This window comes from Eurosta solidaginis, chromosome 1 (assembly GCF_040869045.1).
Source record: "Eurosta solidaginis isolate ZX-2024a chromosome 1, ASM4086904v1, whole genome shotgun sequence".
Taxonomy (NCBI): Eukaryota; Metazoa; Arthropoda; class Insecta; order Diptera; family Tephritidae; genus Eurosta; species Eurosta solidaginis.
The window spans coordinates 65,785,242-65,811,136 of NC_090319.1; the positions used below are offsets into that span (position 1 = coordinate 65,785,242).

General features: G+C 35.2%; 1 protein-coding gene across 6 annotated transcripts in view; it reads right to left on the bottom strand.

The window, feature by feature from the left end:
* The window catches only part of LOC137233901 (cyclin G-like), a 159,636-nt gene that overhangs the window by 44,144 nt on the left and 89,597 nt on the right, over window positions 1-25,895 (bottom strand). The window lies entirely within an intron of this gene.

Genomic DNA, 25,895 nt, shown 5'->3' on the forward strand with positions numbered 1-25,895 from the left:
CAATATGAAACAAAGTTAGGCCCATGTGGTTCTTGAAAAATGTTAAATAAAAACTTATTACTTAAAAAAGATTTTAACAAGCCAACAATCAAGCAATTGTCTAAAAATAAATTTGCAGAGATGAATCATAAAACATTGTGATATGGCAACCCAACGAAAAAAAAATAAACCTACTTTTAAGCTTCCGTTTAAATGGTTTACTCAAAGTAGGCAGCAACAACAAAAGAAATCCAACACAATCAAATTAAAAAAACAGTTCAATAACCAAAAACCACTTACATTTCATTAGCGTACTAATAATGAAAAGGTTTTAAGTATTATCTTTTCATGTTGAAGATATTAATCATTTATTTATTGATAAGCAGGCAAAAAGTGGCTGCTTCATATTACTTAATTATAGATAAGCTTGAAACAACATTGCTTACTTATGGTTTTTGATATTGTTTTATTTAAAAAGTATTTAAAATATCTGCTCAATATAATCAATAGATCAAATTATATTATATTAACAGCTAAATGCATAGTAGGGCAAATGATATGTGCATGGTTTTTTCTCATACCGCAATTAAATATTAAGGTAAAAAGTAGAGTTCATATAATACAAATATTTTCAATACCATTAATAATTTTAAATAGGCGCTGTCTGAGATGTCGAACAAGTTTGAACTTTACCAGCTTATGGGGGTAGTCAGCAATGATGAGAAATTTGCTTAATCGTTTTCAACACGCCAATGGATATATATTTAGATTATTTGTATTATATTTAAATAATAATACGTTTTAAGCTGCATTTCAAATTAATGCGATGGATTTTCAAGTGCGTGCATAATTTAGAAAAATATATTTAGTTAAAAATAGCTTTAGATGCAGAGATCAAAAATGTTTCAAAGACGCTTGCTGGTTAGGAAAATCAATGTAGTATTTGAAATAGAATTTTTTCTTTCTCATCGTGTTTCTCTACTCGAATCCTAAAAAATATAGCTCCAAATATCGAACATAACATATGATTTAAGTAGCCTTCCTGAAATTATGCTTAATGGCGATAAAATACTTTTTCATGATGCTGTCACCAATTTAGTATTCAAAATCAATTCAAATCTGACCTGCACTAACCATATAAACTTTGTGGTTGGTAAAATCTATAATATCCTTCGTAACTTATACAGAACTGCCTATTTATTACCGCGGGACGCTAAAATGAAGTTAGTCAAAGCTCTTATAATACCTCACATTTCTTATGGAGAATTTATTTACGGTAGCCTTGATTCGCTGTCGCTTAATAAATTGCAGCTAGCCATAACCAATACTGCTCGCTTCGTATTTTCTAAGAGGAAATTTGACCATATATCTTCGTGCGCTACCCAAATTCTCGGAAGCGACGTTTGTACTTTCCTAAAAATGAGAAATTTATGTTTCTTACACAAACTACTACATTTTCAATATCCGCCTTACTTATTTAATAAACTATCTTTGTGTCAATCTACTCGGACTCTGAATCTATTGATCCCGAACTTTAAGTACGTTACATCCTCCAAAATGTTCTTTGTCAGCTCCAAGACGAAAGCAATTAGAAAAGCCAGATGTTTCAAACTAGCAGTAATATCCTTCCTTAATCCATAACTTATTTAATTATATAATTCTATCAACTTACTTTAAATTATATAATTCTATCATTGATTATTCAACTAATGGGCCAAATATGCTCCTTTCACAAAATGTACAATTAAAAATTAATAGATTTTCTTTTTTAAATGTTATTATCTTCTTTACCTTTTATTCTTCAAGAAAACTCGTTTTTATATGTAACTTGTAGTTGCAAGATCTGATTGATGTACATCTAAAAGACATAGTCTTACTTGTACAAATAAGTTCAAATAAATAAATAAATAAAAAAGTATGAGAATGACAAGTACGAAAAGTACTCCGAATAATGGAGACGTATTTCAAATTCAACCGAACGATTATGATGAAATTTCCATGCATGTAACAAGGGAGAGCCCCTATGCCAGATAATACTTCGACTGTAGGAAGTTGACTATTCAGAATGGAGTTGCTCCACTCTACAACCGAGAAGAGGGAAATTCTAGCCTTGGGTGATACGAGGTTTAGGAAGACAATACCTTACATTTCAAGGAAGAAAGAGATGAGAGAGTATATCACGGTCACATTTATGTCGGAGTTTCAAACCCGAATCCTTATACTGACATCGTAATATTTCTTTTTAACAGGTGTAGTTTCTCAGGATTATGAATACTCTATTACTCTCTTTGTACTCGTTCTGTATGAATATAGTAGTATTGATGCCGAATGCATACAAAAGCACAGGAAAATCGAAAGCACTATTCCTACATTAATCAATAGGAATTTATTATACATATGTACATACACTAACAATAACAAGGAGTAATTTGAAGACATCAACTTTGATCAAAACCCATCATCCTGAGAATTGGTGTGGTAATTAGTCCTCGTTATATTCCAAGTTTATTACTCCAAGTTTCCTCATCTCTAATCAGTTATTCACACCCTGCATTTCTTTTTGAAAAAAATTATTGTTTAAAGAAGATACATGCATTTCGTAAACAGGAATACATTTTTCAAGGCAATAAAGAAAATTCAAAGTCCTAAATCATATACGATCAGACAAAATTCAGCGTATTTTTACAAACATATATCACTTATACAACATGCATATTTCATGCATGCATATAAATTGTTCACTCGGGTATCAATGAATTGTTCATACTTTTTCACTCATACAGCACGCATCCTTTTCCTATGAATAAATATGAATCTAACATACTTTTTCATACATTCAGCCCTCTTGTATGCATTCAACTGATTTCAACTGGGAAGTATTCAGAATCATAGCGTATATTATTAACAAGATATGCAGTTATTAAAAAGCGTTCTTTCAAGCTCAGAACTGATCAACCCCTATACACTTATATCACTTTTGTTTTTGTTTTTTCCAGAAGAATAGGCACAGATACAAATTCACACTTCGAATGTAAAAAAAAAATATTCATAGGTCTCCCATGTGCCCTCGCATATAAGTTCGATTCATATGAAAGTGCCTGAATTTCATATTAAAGTCCAAAGAAAAAGCACTTCACACTACCAAATTGACACAAAAAAAAAATGTTTCTAAAATATTGTAGCACTGAGAAAAATTTTAATTCAAAATTTATTCATTAAGGGGGTCATCAATATTCTTTAAACATTTCAAAAAAAAAATTGTTTTTATTTAAAAAAATTTCAGTATACATTGTATTTTTTATATGTATTGTGATTTCCATAAAAAAATGTTTGAACACCCCTGAATAATTTAAAATTAAAATTTTTTTATTCTTAAGCCTTTTTGAATGCCTCCGAACAGGAATCAGAAATAGATTACAGTTTAAGAAAACAATATTATAATAGGTGAATGATATGTGAGCAAATCATACGATCACACTACTACGTGACCATATATATGGAAAATGGAATTAAAATCATGTATATTGCTGACAAAAGTAAATAAACAATTTTTTAAACGCTTAAATTGCTTCTTTGTGCATAGTAACGGTAATTATACTAAACAAATAAGAAAAGTAGTAAGTATTAATTGGGACGAAGAAAATTCAGTTCAAGTTATAGCGATACTCTAACGGTAAAGAAAATAAGCTTAATTATAAATAACCCAAAAAAATACCTTAAACAAGTTAAACAAGTTAAAAATCTAGCAATTACAAATGGACAATGATAAAAATAAAAAAAATAAATATAAGGCGCGATAACCTCCGAAGAGATCTAAGGCCGAGCTTCTCTTCCAATTTGCGTCGTGCTCCTCTTGATTTTCCCTACAAATTGGCCGGACGGGACCTACATGATTTTATGCCGACTCCGAACGGCATCTGCAAGGCAGATGAGTTTTCACTGAGAGCTTTTCATGGCAGAAATACACCCGGAGCGCTTGCCAAACACTGCCGAGGGGCGACCCCGCCTAGAAAAATTTTCTTCTAATTGAAAAACCTTATTTCTAAAATTTTTGATGTTGCTTTGCCCGGGGTTTGAACCCAGGGCATCCGGTGTGGTAGGCGGAGCAAGCTACCATCACACCACGGTGGCCGCCGCTTTAGATTTGTCATCGAGACGAAAAAACATATAGCAAAAAAACTCCAACTTAATCCAATATTGATGAAGATAAGGAAACAATAAAACAATCTTAATGGGACATCCCAACAGACATTTTGAGTAAAGAACGCTTTCTAAACGTGCATATATGTTGCTCAAAAAAGAAATATCAAAAGTTTATAAACAAATTGTTGTCAACAGTAGTACGGAAAGAAGTTTGAAATTAAGAATAGTAGTAGTGATTTTCAGAGAATATTAAATTACTTTTAGAAAACATCAATTTATAGGAAATGCCAAAATTATATTCAAAAAAGTTCAAGTTGAACTAAGTTGAAATAAAATCCAAAAAAGATCAAATAAAATCCAGAAATATTAAATAAAATCCAGAAAAGATCAAATAACATCCAGAAAAGATCAAATTGAATTCAGAACAGAAGATATGACACTCAAAAAAATTTAATGGCATTCAAAACAGATTAAATGCCATTCAGCAAGGATTGAATGCAATTCCGAAAATATCAAACGGTAATCACAAAAGATCAAATGAAATTCAGATAAGATCAAAGGGCATTCAGAAAAGATGAAATTAAATATTTCATCCCTTTTTTCGTATTTGGTATAGAATTATGGCATTTTTTTCATTTTTCGTAATTTTCGATATCGAAAAAGTGGGCGTGGTCATAGTCGGATTTCGTTAATTTTTCATACCAAGATAAAGTGAGTTCAGATAAGTACGTGAACTGAGTTTAGTAAAGATATATCGATTTTTGCTCAAGTTATCGTGTTAACGGCCATGCGGAAGGACAGACGGACGACTGTGTATAAAAACTGGGCGCGACATCAACCGATTTCGCCCATTTTCACAGAAAACAGTTAACGCCATAAAATCTATGCCCCTACCAAAAGGATTGGTTAATTTTTGTTCGACTTATGGCGTTAAAAGTATCCTAGACAAATTAAATGAAAAAGGGCGGAGCCACGCCCATTTTTAAATTTTCTTTTATTTTTGTATTTTGTTGCACCATATCATTACTGGAGTTGAATCTTGACATAATTTACTTATATACTGTAAAGATATTAAATTTTTTGTTAAAATTTTACTTTAAAAAAAAATTTTTTTTAAAAGTGGGCGTGGTCCTTCTCCGATTTTACTAATTTTTATTAAGCGTACATATAGTAATAAGATTAACGTTCCTGCCAAATTTCATCATGATATCTTCAACGACTGCCAAATTACAGCTTGCAAAAGTTTTAAATTACCTTCTTTTAAAAGTGGGCGGTGCCACGCCCATTGTCCAAAATTTTACTAATTTTCTATTTTGCGTCATAAGTTCAACTCACCTACCAAGTTTCGTCGCTTTATCGGTCTTTTGTAATGAATTATCGCACTTTTTCGGTTTTTCGAAATTTTCGATATTTAAAAAGTGGGCGTGGTTATAGTCCGATATCGTTCATTTTAAATAGCGATCCGAGATGAGTGCTCAGGAACCTACATACCAAATTTCATCAAGATACCTCAAAATTTACTCAAGTTATCGTGTTAACGGACGGACGGACGGACGGACATGGCTCAATCAAATTTTTTTTCGATCCTGATTATTTTGATATATGGAAGTCTATATCTATCTCGATTCCTTTATATATGTACAACCAACCGTTATCCAATCAAACTTAATATACTCTGTGAGCTCTGCTCAACTGAGTATAAAAAGATGAAATAACTTTCAGAAGAAAATTAAATGAAAAGCCAAATGACATTTGGAAACGATCTGATGGAATTCAGAAAAGACCAAATAAAAGTCAGTAATGCACTAAGCACGACAAAAGTACTTCTAAAAAAAAAAATTTTTTTAATATTAAGAAGTACTTTTGGATTTTAAAGGCCCGAACACATTTAACTTCTGCGTCGTTTTGGCGCTGGCGTTACTCGAATTGCGAAAGTTTTTGTGACACAGTGAGCGCAAATGGAGTACACAAATTTTGATTGTTGGTCATTGAAAATTTTAAACAAAAAATGTGTTAGTTCAAAAAAGAAAATAGGGCAATTCTCTAGTCTACGAAACGTCTCGAAATTTTAGTTAACGTAGAAAATATACCATGTTTTCTAGATCAAGTATGCAGCACTCGGAGAACGCACCACTTACATAAGTAATATGCTTTCGATCTGATCTTACGTTAAGCGTCCAAAGTTAATTTTAATTATAAATTTTATATTTTATGCATACAAAAATTTACAAAACTTCCGCGCACAAAATTTTGTTGTTTTTTTTTTTTTTTAATGAACAAATCACTTCCTACTTCTTGTCACATTTATAAATTTTCCATTCAAATCTATATGGGTTTGCGTATAGAAAATGTAGGAACCGTATACAATTTTTCACAAATGTATTTTGTTGTATCGTGTAGAAAACTTTTGGCAGTAAATTGAAAAATTTTCTAGACAGAGAGAATACCGCTAATAATTTTGTGTTCAAAGTCAAATGTTGATACAACTCAAGCCCCAAAACGAAGCAAAAGTCGAATGTGTTTGTGATTTAATGTTTTCTACATTGTTTGCTGGGATAATTTTATAATTTTTTTTTTTCAGAAAATATGTTTCTCTTGTTGCTTTTATCCGCACAAACAGCATGACATAAGCACGCATAAAATAACTATGACGTGACTAGGAGCGAAATAAAAAAATTTACCAACCTAAAAAAATTAAATTTGACTATTCAAAAAGGGAAGCGAAAAGAACGAAATGAGTTGGTAACCCTATTCAACTATATATGTATTTAGGAGAAAAACTACAAACAAGCAAATAAAAACAAAAAACATTTATAAAAAGATAATAAAACTCTTTGAAAAGTCATTAAGGTATACTAGAATCAAAGATTCAAAGCACGCTTTATGTAACACTATGAACACATCCAGTCCATGTGAGCTTCATCCACACAAATCGTCCAGTTCAATCTAACGCTTGATATGGATATATTTTATGAATGTATCTTGATTTATTACCGTTGCAAGAATCGTACCAACAGTATTAAACAAACCTTAACCAAGCCAAAATAAAAATAAAAGTTTCTGCGTATTATATTTTGAGTGAACTCAAATCTGGCAAAAAAAACTTAAATAAACAACAATAGAAAATAACTTAAATGGGCTGAACGCAGTAAATACATAAAAAATATTCGAAAAACAAATAAACAAGTATGTATAACCAAACTCGAGCGATAATATTTTAGCAAGTTTCACTAGCAGCAAAACTACGCAAAGATACGTAAATACGCAAGTCGGCATAGCAAAAAAAAGAAAAAATAAAAAAAAAAACAAGTAAGGAAGGTTAAGTTCGGGTGTAACCGAACATTACATACTCAGTTGAGAGCTATGGTGACAACATAAGGGAAAATAACCATGTAGGAAAATGAACCGAGGGAAACCCTGGAATGTGTATCAAATGAAAGGCATTAAAGAGTATTTTATGAGGGAGTGGGCCATAGTTCTATAGGTGGACGCCATTTATGGATATAGCCATAAAGGTGGATCAGGGATGACTCTAGAATGCGTTTGTACGATATGGGTATCAAATGAAAGGTGTTAATGAGTATTTTAAAAGGGAGTAATCCTTAGTTCCATAGGTGGAAGCCGTTTCGAGATATCGCCACAAAGGTGGACCAGGGGTGACCCTAGAATTTGTTTGTACAATATGGGCATCAAACGAAAGGTGTTAATGAGTATTTTAAAAGGGAGTGGGCCTTAGTTCTATAGGTGGACGCCATTTCGAAATATCGCTATAAAGGTGGACCAGGGGTGACTCTAGAATGTGTCTGAACGATATGGGTATCAAATTAAAGGTATTAATGAGGGTTTTAAAAGGGAGTGGTGGTCGCATTTTCGAGATATCGCCATAACGGTGGACCAGGGGTGACCCTAGAATTTGTTTGTACAATATGGGTATCAAAAGAAAGGTGTTAATGAGTATTTTAAAAGGGAGTAATTCTTAGTTCCATAGGTGGACGCCGTTTCGAGATATCGCCATAAAGGTGGAGCAGGGGTGACCCTAGAATTTGTTTCTACAATATGGGTATCAAAAGAAAGGTGTTAATGAGTATTTTAAAAGGGAGTAATCCTTAGTTCCATAGGTGGACGCCGTTTCGAGATATCGCCATAAAGGTCGGCCAGGGGTGACTCTAGAATTCGTTTGTGCAATATGGATATCAAACGAAAGGAGTTAATGAGTATTTTAAAAGGGCGTTGGGGCTTAGTTCTATAGGTGGACGCCTTTTCGAGATATTGCCATAAAGGTGGACCAGGGGTGACTCTAGAATGAGTTTGTACGATATGGGTATCAAATTAAAGGTATTAATGAGAGTTTTAAAAGGGAGTGGTGTGAAGGCGTTTTCCAGATATCGACCAAAATGTGGACCAGGGTGACCCAGAACATCATCTGTTGGATACCGCTAATTTATTTATATACGTAATACCTGCCAAGATTTTAAAAGTTTTTTATTTCGCCCTCCAGAACTTTTTCATTTTCTTCTACTTAATATGGTAGGTGTCACAACCATTTTATAAAGTTTTTTTCTAAATTTATATTTCGCGTCAATAAAACAATCCAATTACCTTACCATGTTCCGTCCCTTTTTTCGTATTTGGCATAGAATTATGGCATTTGTTCATTTTTCGTAATTTTCGATATCGAAAAAGTGGGCGTGGTCATAGTCGGATTTCGTTCATTTTTCATACCAAGATAAAGTGAGTTCAAATAAGCACGTGAACTAAGTTCATTAAAGATATGTCGATTTTTGCTCAAGTTATCGTGTTAACGGCCATGCGGAAGGACAGACGGACGACTGTGTATAAAAACTGGGCGTGGCATCAACCGATTTCGCCCATTTTCACAGAAAACAGTTAACGTCATAAAATCTATGCCCCTACCAAATTTCAAAAGGATAGGTTAATTTTTGTTCGACTTATGGCGTTAAAAGTATCCTAGACAAATTAAATGAAAAAGGGCGTAGCCACGCCCATTTTGAAATTTTCTTTTATTTTTGTATTTTGTTGCACCATATCATTACTGGAGTTGAATGTTGACATAATTTACTTATATACTGTAAAGATATTAAATTTTTTGTTAAAATTTTACTTTTAAAAAAATTTTTTTTTTAAAAGTGGGCGTGGTCCTTCCCCGATTTTGCTAATTTTTATGAAGCATACATATAGTAATAGGAGTAACGTTCCTGCCAAATTTCACCATGATATCTTCAACGACTGCCAAATTACAGCTTGCAAAAATTTTAAATTACCTTCTTTTAAAAGTGGGCGGTGCCACGCCCATTGTCCAAAATTTTACTAATTTTCTATTCTGCGTCATAAGTTCAACTCATCTACCAAGTTTCGTCGCTATAGCTGTCTTTTGTAATGAATTATCGCACTTTTTCGGTTTTTCGAAATTTTCGATATCGAAAAAGTGGGCGTGGTTATAGTGCGATATCGTTCATTTTAAATATCGATCTGAGATGAGTGCTCAGGAACCTACATACCAAATTTCATCAAGATACCTCAAAATTTACTCAAGTTATCGTGTTAACGGACGGACGGACGGACATGGCTCAATCAAATTTTTTTTCGATCCTGATTATTTTGATATATGGAAGTCTATATCTATCTCGATTCCTTTATATATGTACAACCAACCGTTATCCAATCAAACTTAATATACTCTGTGAGCTCTGCTCAACTGAGTATAAAAACCAGTAAACAACAAATAAATAGTGCCCGACCGAATACGAATAATTTAAAGAACTGAATGAACATACGTTTTTTTCCTTCAGCTTTTACAATCATAATTTATTTCGATGATCGTTTTGAATATTATTAGAGCTTACGATTTCTCGAACTTGTTCGAGGAGAGATTTCTCGCGGGTCTCGCCTTCTCGCGAGATTCTCGAATCTCGAATTACTCGTAAGGCTCGCGAGCCTCTCAACATTCAATTTAATCGATTAAATAAATAAATAAATGTAAGGCGCGATAACCTCCGAAGAGATCTAAGGCCGAGCTTCTCTTCCAATTTGCGTCGTGCTCCTCTTGATTTTCCCTACAAATTGGCCGGAGGGGACCTACATGTTTTATGCCGACTCCGAACGGCATCTGCAAGGCAGATGAGTTTTCACTGAGAGCTTTTCATGGCAGAAATACACCCGGAGCGCTTGCCAAACACTGCCGAGGGGCGACCCCGCTTAGAAAAATTTTCTTCTAATTGAAAAACCTTATTTCTAAAATTTTGATGTTGCTTTGCCCGGGAGTTGAACCCAGGGCATACGGTGTGATAGGCGGAGCACGCTACCATCACACCACGGTGGCCGCCATCCGATCGATTCATTGCTTGTTTTATATAGAACTTACGATTTCTTTTGGAGTACAAGCGAAAGTTTCCACAAAACCAAAACTAACAAGTAAGGAAGGCTAAGTTCGGGTGTAACCGAACATTACATACTCAGTTGAGAGCTATGGAGACAAAATAAGGGAAATCACCATGTAGGAAAATGGACCTAGGGTAACCCTGGAATGTGGTTGTATGACATGTGTATCAAATGGAAGGTATTAAAGAGTATTTTAAGAGAGAGTAGGCCATAGTTCTGTTGATGGACGCCATTTAGGGATATCGCCATAAAGGTGGACCAGGGCTGACTCTAGAATTTGTTTGTACGATATGGGTATCAAATGAAAGGTGTTACTGAGCATTTTAAGAGGGAGTGGGCCTTAGGTCTATCGGTGGACGCCTTTTCGAGATATCGCCATTAAGGTGGACTAGGGGTGACTCTAGAATGTGTTTGTACGATATGGGTATCAAATGAAAGGTGGTAATGATTATTTTAAAAGGGAATGGGCTTTAGTTCTATAGGTGAACGCCTTTTCGAGAAATCGCCATAAAGGTGGACCAGGGGTGACTCTAGAATATGTTTGTACGATATGAGTATCGAATGAAAGCTGTTAATGAGTATTTTGAAAACGGGTGATCCTTAGTTCCATAGGTCGACGCCGTTTCGAGATATCGCCATATCAAACGAAAGGTGTTACTGAGCATTTTAAGAGGGAGTGGGCATGAGGTCTATAGGTGGACGCCTTTTCGAGATATCGTCATTAGGGTGGGCAGGGGTGACTCTAGAATGTGTTTGTACGATATGGGTATCAAACGAAAGGTGTTACTGAGCATTTTAAGAGGGAGTGGGCATTAGGTCTATAGGTGGACGCCTTTTCGAGAAATCGCCATTAGGGTGGGCCAGGGGTGACTCTAGAATGTTTGTACGATATGGGTATCAAACGAAAGGTGTTACTGAGCATTATAAGAGGGAGTGGGCATTAGGTCTATAGGTGGACGCCTTTTCGAGATATCGCCATTAGGGTGGGCCAGAGGTGACTCTAGAATGTGTTTGTACGATATGGGTATCAAATGAAAGGTGGTAATGAGTATTTTAAAGGGGAGTAATCCTTAGTTCAATAGGTGGACGCCTTTTCGAGATATCGCCATAAAGGTGGACCAAGGGTGACTCTAGAATGTTTGTACGATATGGGTATCAAACGAAAGGTGTTACTGAGCATTTCAAGAGAGAGTCGGCATTAGGTCTATAGGTGGACGCCTTTTCGAGATATCGCCATTAGGGTGGGCCAGGGGTGACTCTAGAATGTTTGTACGATATGGGTATGAAACGAAAGGTGTTACTGAGCATTTTAAGAGGGAGTGGACATTAGGTCTATAGGTGGACGCCTTTTCGAGATACCGCCATTAGGGTGGGCCAGGGGTGACTCTAGAATGTTTGTACGATATGGGTATCAAACGAAAGGTGTTTCTGAGCATTTTAAGAGGGAGTGGACATTAGGTCTATAGGTGGACGCCTTTTCGAGATACCGCCATTAGGGTGGGCCAGGGGTGACTCTAGAATGTTTGTACGATATGGGTATCAAACGAAAGGTGTTACTGAGCATTTTAATAGGGAGTGGGCATTAGGTCTATAGGTGGACGCCTTTTCGAGATATCGCTATTAGGGTGGGCCAGGGGTGACTCTAGAATGTTTGTACGATATGGGTATCAAACGAAAGGTGTTACTGAGCATTTTAAGAGGGAGTGGGCCTTAGGTCTATCGGTGGACGCCTTTTCGAGATATCGCCATTAAGGTGGACTAGGGGTGACTCTAGAATGTGTTTGTACGATATGGGTATCAAATGAAAGGTGGTAATGATTATTTTAAAAGGGAATGGGCTTTAGTTCTATAGGTGAACGCCTTTTCGAGAAATCGCCATAAAGGTGGACCAGGGGTGACTCTAGAATATGTTTGTACGATATGAGTATCGAATGAAAGCTGTTAATGAGTATTTTGAAAACGGGTGATCCTTAGTTCCATAGGTCGACGCCGTTTCGAGATATCGCCATATCAAACGAAAGGTGTTACTGAGCATTTTAAGAGGGAGTGGGCATGAGGTCTATAGGTGGACGCCTTTTCGAGATATCGCCATTAGGGTGGGCCAGGGGTGACTCTAGAATGTTTGTACGATATGGGTATCAAACGAAAGGTGTTTCTGAGCATTTTAAGAGGGAGTGGACATTAGGTCTATAGGTGGACGTCTTTTCGAGATACCGCCATTAGGGTGGGCCAGGGGTGACTCTAGAATGTTTGTACGATATGGGTATCAAACGAAAGGTGTTACTGAGCATTTTAATAGGGAGTGGGCATTAGGTCTATAGGTGGACGCCTTTTCGAGATATCGCTATTAGGGTGGGCCAGGGGTGACTCTAGAATGTTTGTACGATATGGGTATCAAACGAAAGGTGTTACTGAGCATTTTAATAGGGAGTGGGCATTAGGTCTATAGGTGGACGCCTATTCGAGATATAGCCATTAGGGTGGGCCAGGGGTGACTCTAGAATGTGTTTGTACGATATGGATATCCAATTAAAGGTATTAATGAGGGGTTTAAAAGCGAGTGGCCCTTAGATGTATATGTGAAGGCGTTCTCGGAATATCGACCAAAATGTGGACCAGGTGATCCAGAAAATCATCTGTCGGGTACTGCTAATTTATTTATATATGGAATACCACTAACAGTATTCCTGCCAAGATTCCAAGGGCTGTTGATTTCGCTTTGTAGAACTTTTTCATTTTCTTCTACTTAATATGGTAGGTGTCACACCCATTTTACAAAGTTTTTTCCAAAGTTATATTTTGCGTCAATAAACCAATCCAGTTACAATGTTTCATCCCTTTTTTCGTATTTGGTATAGAATTATGGCATTTTTTTATTTTTCGTAATTTTCGATATCGATAAAGTGGGCGTGGTTATGGTCGGATTTCGGCCATTTTTTATATCGAGATAAAGTGAGTTCAGATAAGTACGTGTGCTAAGTTTAGTAAAGATATATCGATTTTTGCTCAAGTTATTGTGTTAACGGCCGAGCGGAAGGACAGACGGTGGACTGTGTATAAAAACTGGGCGTGGCTTCAACCGATTTCGCCCTTTTTCACAGAAAACAGTTATCGTCCTAGGAGCCAAGCCTCTACCAAATTTCACAAGGATTGGTTAATTTTTGTTCGACTTATGGCATTAAAAGCATCCTAGACAAATTAAATGAAAAAGGGCGGAGCCACGCCCATTTTGAAATTTTCTTTTATTTTTGTAATTTGTTGCACCACATCATTACTGGAGTTGAATGTTGGCATAATTTACTTATATGCTGTAAAGATATTAACTCTTCTTTTAAAATTTTAATTTAAAAAAATTTTTTTTTAAAAAGTGGGCGTGGTCGTTCTCCGATTTTGCTAATTTTTATTAAGCAGACATAAAGTAATAAGGGTAATGTTCCTGCCAAATTCCATCATGATATCTTTAACGACTGCCAGATTACAGCTTGCAAAACTTCTAAATTACCTTCATTTAAAAGTGGGCGGTGCCACGCCCAATGGCCAAAATTTTACTAGTTTTCTATTTTGCGTCATAAGCTCAACTCACCTACCAAGTTTCATCGCTTAATGCGTATTTGGTAATGAATTATCGCACTTTTTTGATTTTTCGAAATTTTCGATATCGAAGAATTGGGCGTGGTTATTGTCCGATATCGTTCATTTTAAATAGCGATCTGAGATGAGTGCCCAGGAACATATATACCAAATTTCATGAAGATACCTCAAAATTTACTCAAGTTATCGTGTTAACGGGCAGACGGACGGACGGACGGACGATTGTGTATAAAAACTGGGCGTGGCATCAACCGATTTCGCCTATTTTCACAGAAAACAGTTAACGTCGTAAAATCTACTACCCTACCAAATTTCAAAAGGATCGGTTAATTTTTGTTCGACTTATGGCGTTAAAAGTATCCTAGACAAATTAAATGAAAAAGGGCGGAGCCACGCCCATTTTGAAATTTTCTTTTATTTTTGTATTTTGTTGCACCATATCATTACTGGAGTTGAATGTTGACAGAATTTACTTATATACTGTAAAGATATTAAATTTTTTGTAAAAATTTTACTTTAAAAAAAAATTTTTTTTAAAAGTGGGCGTGGTCCTTCCCCGATTTTGCTAATTTTTATTAAGCGTACATATAGTAATAGTAGTAACGTTCCTGACAAATTTCATCATGATATCTTCAACGACTGCCAAATTACACCTTGCAGAAATTTTAAATTACCTTCTTTTAAAAGTGGGCGGTGCCACGCCCATTGTCCAAAATTTTACTAATTTTCTATTCTGCGTCATAAGTTCAACTCATCTACCAAGTTTCGTCGCTTTATCGGTCTTTTGTAATGAATTATCGCACTTTTTCGGTTTTTCGAAATTTTCGATATCGAAAAAGTGGGCGTGGTTATAGTCCGATATCGTTCATTTTAAATAGCGATCTGAGATGAGTGCTCAGGAACCTACATACCAAATTTCATCAAGATACCTCAAAATTTACTCAAGTTATCGTGTTAACGGACGGACGGAGGGACGGACGGACGGACGGACGGACGGACATGGCTCAATCAAATTTTTTTTCGATCCTGATTATTTTGATATATGGAAGTCTATATCTATCTCGATTCCTTTATATATGTACAACCAACCGTTATCCAATCAAACTTAATATACTCTGTGAGCTCTGCTCAACTGAGTATAAAAAACACCGAAATGTATAGAATAACGCCAATGCAGCGATTGAATTGAAAGTTGAAAAGCTTGTGAGATTTACGAGTACTTAGAGACACGAGAACCTCGCGAGAAGTCGAGTTCTCAATTTCTCGTGTCTCGAAAATCTCACTTATGTTCAAAAAGAAAGCGTAAGCTCTAAATATTATTAAATGTGCTGTCGGAGTGCACGCAATTTCGCGCAGCATCTAACTAACAACAATTAGACCTACGCTGCCTAAGAGGTTGAAGAGTACGCGTTTTGAACCCAATTGCCGGGATACTTGTTTTTAATTATTTAAGATAATAACTCTATCTATTTTTTCTATTACAACAACCAAGTCAGGAGTGTGATAGTTTTTGTAGAGATTAATGCAAAACTGATACAAAAAACGAAACCATTATTGCATTTCAAAATTTCATCGTCGATCCAAAAAGGCATTTGGCCACAATCTCGGTGCGCAAAACAGGACTGCTCATCAAGCATGGGGTTAATTTTGCAAATAAATTACACACCATTAATTTCTCTCTGACTCTGTAACAAAGATAGATCGATAAGCTTTAGACAATTGTGGAACATAGGAAAGAAGACAACCATCCTGTGTTTCACGGAATTGTTTTTGAACGGATCTCATTTGGTCACAATGAATCCAATAACACACAACTAAAAAAATATTCCAAAATAAAGTTTCGAATGTGGTAAAATAGCTTTACCAAAAAAAGCAAAAAAAACTTATCACATAGTAAATAAAATCTAGAAAGGTCTTTAGCCCATCAAAGAAAGTTTACAAATCGTAGAACGAGTATTACACGGGTCAACACAAAATTTGACTTTGACTTCAAAGCATTAAATTTCAGTTCTTTAGGTCGTAATTTGACGAAAAAAAAAAAATATATGGCATGAAAAAGTTTGCTTTCCCATTTAGGAAACCGCTTCAACGAAATTTTTCAAAATCTGTGGTTTTAATTTTTACTTGAAAATGAAACAATTCAAATAAATATATTTTTATTAAGTTTTTATATCGATATAACTTACAAAAAAGTGGAAAATAAATTAAAGGTGTACACTTTTACTTTTCTTTTATGTTCATAGGTATTATCTCTCAATAAACGCCAAATATAGTATCCCATTGTGTTTTCATCATATTGGCCTTGATAACTTTGTTCGAAGAAGAGCCTAAAAGCTCTGCTTTACTTTTTGGTAAATTTATATCTCTAATCAAATCATTAAATTCTTCAGTAGGTATGTAATGATGTTTTGGTTATTCCGGTGTCGGTAAAAACTCCTTAACGGCATTGATTTTATAAGAACTTAGAGATGAGCCACTCCTCTGCGATAATTTTTTCGGTGGCGCTGGTACTGGTCGTGTCAGATCGTGTGCGACTGGAGCAGAAGAAGATTCAAGATCAGGATATTCGATAGGTTTTGCATTTTTACCTCTGCGTCTTTTACTCGGATTCACAATGCAAAATTAGCAGTCTTTAACGTCGTATTTTAGTTCTGGCCAGATTCTTGGTGCTGCATATTTCATAGATCTTTTCTCACCTCGATACCAACCTAAAATATAGAAAGAGGAATCAATATGTCTACTTTATTTAATTTACTATTTAAATAAAATTTGCTTACCTTCCAAACATCGTTTACAATAACTACAAGCAACATGTGGGCCCATGTCTTGTCTTGATTCCAAACAGGACAGCCAAAATATGCTTCGTAGGCTTCACAGAGGATGAGAGATGTATTTAATTCATATTTTATATCTCGAACTTTAATAATCTGCCCACATACATATATAACAATCAATAGCATCAGCTTCATATTTACACTTTCGCGACGATATTTTAGGTTATTCTAGATTTGTACAAAACACTTGATCGTTGTTTAGTTATCACTCTAGCGCCATGAGTATTGTTACTATAACTATTACAAAAGCAAACTTTATACCGAAAAAAGACATTTTCTTTTTGTTTTTGTTTATAATAAAACAGAAAATCATGAAATAAACTTTAGGACAAAGAAAAAACTTTTGTTGTAGAGTTGTGTTATGTAAATGTAAGTCCCAATTTCTGGACGAGATCGAACCGAATACATTCTGCTCGGTAACTGAGTCTGAAAGGGGAAAAACCACACTCGAAAAACCCTAACAATTTCTGAAAGGGAAGAAAAATAGGATTAATTTTGCGCCATAGAAGCGCTTCCCTTTATCTAGACAAGTAATTTTCTCATAAACTAAGATGTTCTTTTTTTTTTGACTCATTTTTTTTTGCGTTTCCGACAGGATGGATATTTGATGTACTCGTTCTGAACGAGCATCGACACTGATGATGGCACAACCCCGAAATCGGTTTGTCTCGAAACCAAATTTGATAAGAGATGACGGAAACTCGTTCGAATATACTTCATATTTTTTTCTTGGTTATATTAATACTTGATTGAAAAAAAAAATTTAAATTTTTCCTCACATTAATGAAAAGTTTTATACAAAAATAGGAAATTATTACTCAGTACATTGAAATAATCCACAATTTGAAGAAAATTTTTTTATGAAATGTTTTACCTCATTTGAGGCAAGTGTTTTTTCTGAGTGTACGTCAAAGCAAGCAAACTGCTGCACAAAACCTTACAGCACCCTGTGCATATAAGAGGCGCCAGTATGAAATGCCAACAAACAAGTGAGCAATAGCATTTTTTGGGAAATTGGGGTTGTACATGATGGAAACAAAACTTAGCTGCAATATAAAATGATTCAAGAGCAAATTTTAAAATTTTACAAAAAATTTTATAATGCCGTTCAAATGAAAAATAAAATATTACGTTTTCAATAGAAACTAAATTAGACAGCTCAGTGATAAATCAACTTATTTCGGCTGCAGGTTTAAAAACCTTATACTAGAGAAAATGTCAGGAAAACAGCCTAATACAGCTTATATGGCACAACGCCATAACTTGAGTATATGGGCCATTTTAGAGTCTATCAGTATTTTCGCCTGTATACTATACTGAGTCTGGGCATTTTGCAACCAATTTGCCAAACTGAAAGAAACGTCAAATATAAAATTTTCAAAACAAGGCTTACATCACTTTCGCAGTAAACCAATATTGGCAAGGTTCAAGCGCCAACCTAACAGGTAGTTAGAGAAGCTAAGCAATGCACAAACATACCTACTAAATATATATTACACAGTTTGTCTAATCATACAATTGGTGGAAAATTTTGTAGTGACAGTGAATTAGTTTCATTGGCTTTAAATATATATTGCAAAAACAACCGAATGTGTTTAAATAACTGCATAGTTGAGTATCGAACAACGGATGAGCTATTTCTTAATAAAGTATATTTTAAGTGGAAACGTGTACTCATACTTAAAAAAGGTGCGACGACGCGAAGAAGATACGAAGTCGACAAAGCATTTTATTTTTAATTGCGACTAAAATTGTATTTTCATATTTTTTATAGATGAAATATCTATTTCGATAACTGAGTAAATAAAACTTGTTAGCCAATGTTTACAAATCTCAATCGCCCTAGACACACTCAATCACTGTAGACATTATTATTTAACCATAGAAAGATAACGTTATTTTTTTTACCCTAGAAAGATAATGTACGTCTGAGAGACGTGTTCAAGTTTAAGGACCTTAAAGATATAAAAAAACTTACATCTTTTTTGTTTGGTTTTTTTTTTATCATTAATTTGATATATATTCACATGTTTTAAATGTTTTTTAAAGAAATCTATTGATTTTTTAATATATTAAAAATTAAGTTTGACTTGTCTTTGACTTGTCCTCACAAAAATCAGTCTTTTTCGAAGGGCCTCAGTTTATAGCAAAAAAATTAAAATAAAATATATTTTTTTGTACTTCAATTGAATGAATTAACTGTAGTTTAAAAAAATATTAGCTAAAATTACCATTTTAGGCAAAAATTACATATAAAATTTGTAGTCACGTAAAACATAACGATACGTCAAGGTGCGTCCACACCAGTAACAAAACGTGTTACAAACAATTATATAACCAATCTTATGCAAACTGTTAGAAATTCAACTGAAAAATGTTGTATAACACGATGTTGTGTAACTTTTTTTCTGTTTTTATAGCAGATTACATGTTACACAGAGGTTGTCGGTAAAGATCAAAGGAATTAGATAGGTTAGGTTAGGTTAAAGTGGCTGCCTCCGCTGTCCGAGCGGAAACTCACGTAGGCCGTTGTGGCCCGTTGTGCTACCACGTGGGGGGCCCCTATTTCCTGTTACCCTACTCTCATAGAAGAAAGTTTGTTGGGTTTATAGATTCAAGCACCGCAAGGTACCCAAAGGAGTGTCTGTGGAGGCATTGGTACCTGGTTTTTGACAGTGCGGGACAGTGGCACAGATAGTGCTCTACGCTTTCTATCTCCTCCTCGTCGCTACAACTGCGGCAGAAGTCATTTGTCTGCAGGCCCATATAGGCACAGTGAGTGCCCATGAGACAGTGACCTGCAAGAAGGCCCGCTAGTGGGCTTATAGAGATACGGTTTAACAATATCACCGATTGCGATCTCTTTTCATCCAGCTTAGGCCAGATTTACTTGGATATACTACAAGTAGGTTCCTTGGCCCATCTGGCGTTTGCCTGCTCTGTGAAAAGAGATCGCAGGCAGTGTTTGCAAGTGTTTAGAGGAGGGCTGGCCCCACCCCCGGAGGTTATTGTTTGCAGGTTGGTGCCTTCCCTAGCTAGCTCATCCGCGGCGCAGTTTCCTGAGATGTCACAGTGGCCAGGAACTCATATTATGCTTAGGTTGCAATTTTCAGCTAGTTTGTTGAGGGTTTCTCTGCACTTCAATGCCACTAGTGACGAGTTGTTACTACATTGCAGGGATTTTATGGCAGCTTGGCTGTCAGAGAAGATTGAAATAGAATTGGTCACCTGCAGGTTAGCAAGATAGAGGGCTGCTTCCCAGATAGCTATGAGTTTAGCCTGAAAAACTCTACAGTGGTCGGGTAAGCGAAAGCTCTCGCTTAGATTGAGATTAGTTAAAGGAGATTTCGGGAGATCCCGGATCCGCGCCGTTTGCCCACTCGTTCCTCTCTGGGATTCTTGTGGAAAATTTGTTGTCCCAGCAAGGGGACGATGTTGTATGGTCCAATTTCAAGAAGGTTTCGGGGACCTGCTTCAGGATCCGGGTGAGACCAAGCCAAGGAATTAGATAACTTGGTTGTGTAACAAGTTGCAATTGTTTTAAAACAATTGTTATACGTCTTTGACTATTTCGTTACCGGTGTGGAAGTACCTTTAGACCTATTTTTAAAAAACAATCGTATATACTTCAGAAAACAAAAAAGTTACTACTGAAAACACCCCCCCCCCCCCCCCCCCCCCCCCCCCACTGACAAGCTGGTAAATGGTAGCTGAGAAACTGAGAATGAGAATGTTCTCCCTTTACGATTGTTGGAGACTGAGAGCAAAATGAAAACGACGTACGTCTCACAGTCGTACGTTATCTCACTAGGGTTAATAAATTAAATGTTTATCTTTGCAACTTACGCAAGTGCGGCGCCCTAGTGTATGCCGATTGCGATAGAATCGTCTACGGCTTAAGGCCGCGGCACAATGACATTTTTCATATAGATACGTTTAACACAAGCTTATGCAGTCCAGTAACATCACGCCACAATCAACCAAGATGTTTCGTTTGTAAATATGAAGGAACATACAAAATTACGCGAAGCATTGTTATAAATATTCTCATTCAACAAAAATTTTTCCTAACATATTTTGTGTCGTATTCGATTGTTATATTGCAGTTTTTAATTGCGAAAAATGTTAGAAAATTTACCAAACAGTGGTAAAAATAATTTCACTTGCAAAGTATGCCAACACCCTTAGCCATACCCCAAGATGATTAAAAACGTTCAAATTTAAAAGCGTTTTCTGTTCGAAAATTAACGTATCGTCGGGAGAAAAATGTACCATAAATGTGATTATTCTTGAATAATCATTTATGATTCCTATTTCGAAACGCTTTTTATTCATATTTGATATCATTGTAAAATTGAACTTTAATACTTAGTTTTAGAGTAATATTTGACTGCTTTTCACAGTAATTTTCTGATCATATTTGTGAATATATTTCAATCGTTTTGGGTGAGATTTTTGAATCATTTTTGAATGCCATTATAATGCATTTATTCTTCATATCTCATTCAAAATAGGATACTACATAATAATCTTATTTCATCAGGGGAAGAAAGCATGCGAAAGTGAGTTATTCGAACCACAGCTAACTCGCAAACAAACTTGACCGATATACACCTGCGACTACAACATCCAACATCAGCATTATCGTCTGCATCTTAAAATACGGATACGATACGGGATGTTGAAGCCGTATCCAGGTATGTCAAGATAGTTTCACTTACCTGGGGTTCAAATAGCTCACAACCAATGTATTGTCCAATCATTATGTATTTTCTCAGAAGATGAAAGGGAGAAATGGTTGGGGAAATCTTCGTTCACGAACAGCATTACATTATTTTTGTCTTGAATAATATCTTTTGCATAAATAATAAAATGTTTATATACTTTTTCTGAGCTTCATGATTGGAAAAATATGTGTATGTGAAAAAAATAAAATTTTTAATGAAAAGTAAAATTTCAACAAGTATAAAATTCATTATTCAGTCAACAAATATATTCATAAAAGATTCAGAAAGCTGAATGAAAAATGATTATAAATTTTTGATCACCTAAAGTAAACACATTTCATTCAAATATGATTCCAAAATGTGATTGAAAAGCTATATTCAGTTTTTGATCATCAAAGGTAAGCATATTTGATATTTTTATGAAATATTAAAAATTAGTCATTAAAGGACTTCAAAAAGTATTCCAAAAAGTGATCGAAAAATGCTTTTTAGTATTTCATCATCAAAAGTATTCATATTTGATTATTTCTTTTGTTCAATTGTATGATAACTCATTATTTAGTCAGAAAGAGTAATCAAATTGTATTGATATGTAGGGAAATTCAAAATTGAATCACCTAAATGCTGAGTGGGATATGATTTGCTTGCAACAAAATTTGGGAGTTGGCTACTTTTCAATATCAGATGGAGCCAATGTCGCTCATTCTACCGTTCTCCATAAAAATACATGCAATCTACTCACAATGCATAAGCTTGTGTTAAACTGAGCTCTATGAAAAACTGCTTATATGTCGGGGCTTTTAGCCAATGTTTACAAATTTTCATTCAATCACCCTAGATAAACTCGAATCACAGTATTTATTGTTTAATAAATTAAATGTTTATCTTTGCACTTACGCAAGTGTTGTTTTTCTTGCATAAATGAATAAGTAAAGTCGGTGTTTTTCCATTTTGAGCATGAATAAACAAACGGCTGGGGGTACCGACTCTGGATCAGGCAATATAAAGTTGGCCATGTGAAAAACATGATTCCTCCAAATTCACACCACAAACGTTAAGCGTTTGCCCTCGGGCTTTGTTGATGGACATCGCAAATGATAAACGCACAGGATATTGTAATCGTTTTAATTCAAATGAATCATAGGGATACGCGGTATTAAACAAACTTCTCATTTTGATTTACCAGTTAAGATCGTAGCTTCAATCAAATTTGGCAATAAATTTTTCACTGCCAATCTGGTGCCATTACACAGTTTTGGTGGATTAATATTTCGCAATAATATAATCAAAGAACCCACTTTCAGATTCAAACAATGCGGTGGCATACCAGCCGGTTCTAATGAATTTAAAAATTCAATTGGATAATTCATTGCCTCATCTTGATTCATAGCACTGTCAATTGATTTATATGTCGTGACTACACCTGGGAGTTTTGCTTGAATTTGAAAATTAATGGCATTGATATGAATGTTCCTCGGTGCTAAAATGGCGCGTTCTCTCAACCAATCATGATTTCTGTAATTCTGAAGAATATTTGGAAAAACACATTCAATCAATTCATCTATCGATTTCGAAATTGTACAAAAATTGTTCGGTACAGTGATCAATCCGTTGGTTCTATCGATTTGTATTTTGCCATCACCAATTTCTAACAATTGTTTTGGGCAGCTGGATCATTTTGTAGGTGAATACGCATATTAATGTTCAGTGTCAATTTTTGTACATATCTCCAAAGAACTGATGACTTCAAACAGGCATTTATTTCATCAGCAGGAGTTGATTGAGGAATGACAGGCAATGTTTGTCGAAGATCCCCTGACAGTAATATCAAAGCACCACCAAAAAGTTGTTGATTACCACGTAAATCTTGCATTGTTCGATTAAATGCTTCTAGTAATTTTTTATTCGCCATTATACACTCATCCCATAAAATAATTGACGTTAATCGCAGAACTTTTGCCATAGCAGAATTTCTTGAAATATTGCAAGTAGGAGTTTCAATCACCTGTACATTCAATGGAAATTTTAATGCAGAGTGTGCTGTCCGACCACCTTCTAATAATGTAGCAGCAATTCCCGAAGATGCAAGTGCCAATGCAATTTTCTGTTCCGATCGAATAGTCGCTAAAATCAGTGATATAACGAACGTTTTGCCTGCACCACCAGGTGCATCCAAGAAATATAATCCACCTGCATTATTGGAAATGGCTTGCATGATTGTGTCATATACATGTTTTTGCTGAATATTCATTTTGGTTATATTCGATTGTACAAATAAACGCAAATCATTAGAATTTAATTCCTGCTCACGTTGCAATTTACGATCAAACAGATCATGCATCTCACGATTTGGTGCGATCATACCCAATTGTACTAATGTTTTATTTGCAATCGTTAGGCACATATCCTCACTTATTATCAAAGCTTCGTTGTACATTTCCAACAAATCAATATTTCTTGCATGATGACGCATACGAATTAAAATATCTTCTGCAATATAATGTTTATATTTGTTCCATAATTCAAGTGGATTTGATGGCACACATGTTGATAAATAATGGCAAATAGCATTCGTATTTGTTGAGGATGAGCCGAAATAGATGCATCATGAAGTGTTGAATCTCAATGTGCATCTTCCTCCTACAAATGCTATGTTTGACACAAATGACCGTTGACTGTTCTCAATTGTTGAAATGGTTTTGGGCCATTCACGTTAACTAATAACAATCTCAAATAAAAACACTCAACATTGTTTGGATGTACTGTATATATTCTCCCAATTGCATCTGTTTGGAAAACGCCAGGATGCCCATGAACTGCTGTTCGTTGTTTACGTCTTTGAAATTTTTTCGAAGACACATTCCAGGTGTAATACTGAGGCACTTCAGAATATAATAAAGTTATCGCAAATGTATCACTTTCGCATAATTTGAAAAAAGCTGTTAACGTAGTTGCTGGTGGTTGTGCTGCTCTTTCCAATACATTTGCTACATTAAAAAAAACATGTTGGCCATTCTCAAGATGTACAGCCAAGTGAACAACCGCAGGATGTCTTTCGTGCATTGGAAACGACATAATCCTCCAGACAACTTCATTGCTACTAATATAGCGCCCCATTTGATACTGAGTAATTTCATCATTTGTATTATCACCAGCAACACCGAAAATTGCCATATCGCTCCCTTTATTTACATACTTGCAAATATATTTAATGGATTTGACAGAATTACAATATTCCACATTTATATGAGCATTGAATATTTTCGATAATAATGGACAATACGAAACCACCCAACGATTATCAACTTCAACTTCCTGGTTATGCATTCTAATGGTTGCCGTTTTGCCATTATCATTAGGTGATATACGTCGATACAATGGATATCCGTCATTGTGTCTGAAGTAAATTGCCTTGAGTATCGTTGCGAACACTTTTCATCAATCATACATAGTGAATTCACATTTAGTTCACCGCACGGTCCATGTATTTAACGACAACTTGAAATAACTCTGGATCAGCAGTGTGATCAGGAATTTCAGCAGATATAAGGTTATCGATTTGATCCGGAGTTATTTTATGTACCAGCAAAATTAGTATATGTGCGTGTGGCAATCCCCTTTTCTGCCATTCGATGGAGTACATATGGCAACGCACCTCCCGAAATACATATAATTTCACAATCAAATCCATAAGTGCTTTACATTTTTGCCGAAAAACACGCGCAGTAATGTCATGACGATCGGTTGTCGACTGTCCTGCAAATAAATTGTTTTTGATTTCATCCCACTGCGGATTACATGTAAATGTAATGAACAGATCCGGTCGACCGTATTTTCGTACATAACTCATTGCGTCTGTGCATATTCGTTCATATTCCGTGGGCTACCAATATACGAAGATGGCAATATAATTAAACGTCCGATGTCATTAATATTAGCATCATTCGCTATCGCATCTTGCAAATGAATATATTGTTCAGATTTTAATTTTGCTTGGTTGAAACGAATAAAATTAAGACGTTCTGTTTCTATTTTGGCATACATATCAACGATGTACTGATGATATAGTTTACCACATCTCAAGATATAATTTTGTTCTTGTGGACGAACCATCAATCGATACGAATAAAAATTAATGGCACTAACTTTTTTCTGTACATGTAGACCTCAAAATAAGTGCAAAATTTGACTTAAGAAATTTATACAAATGATGAAATGTCAA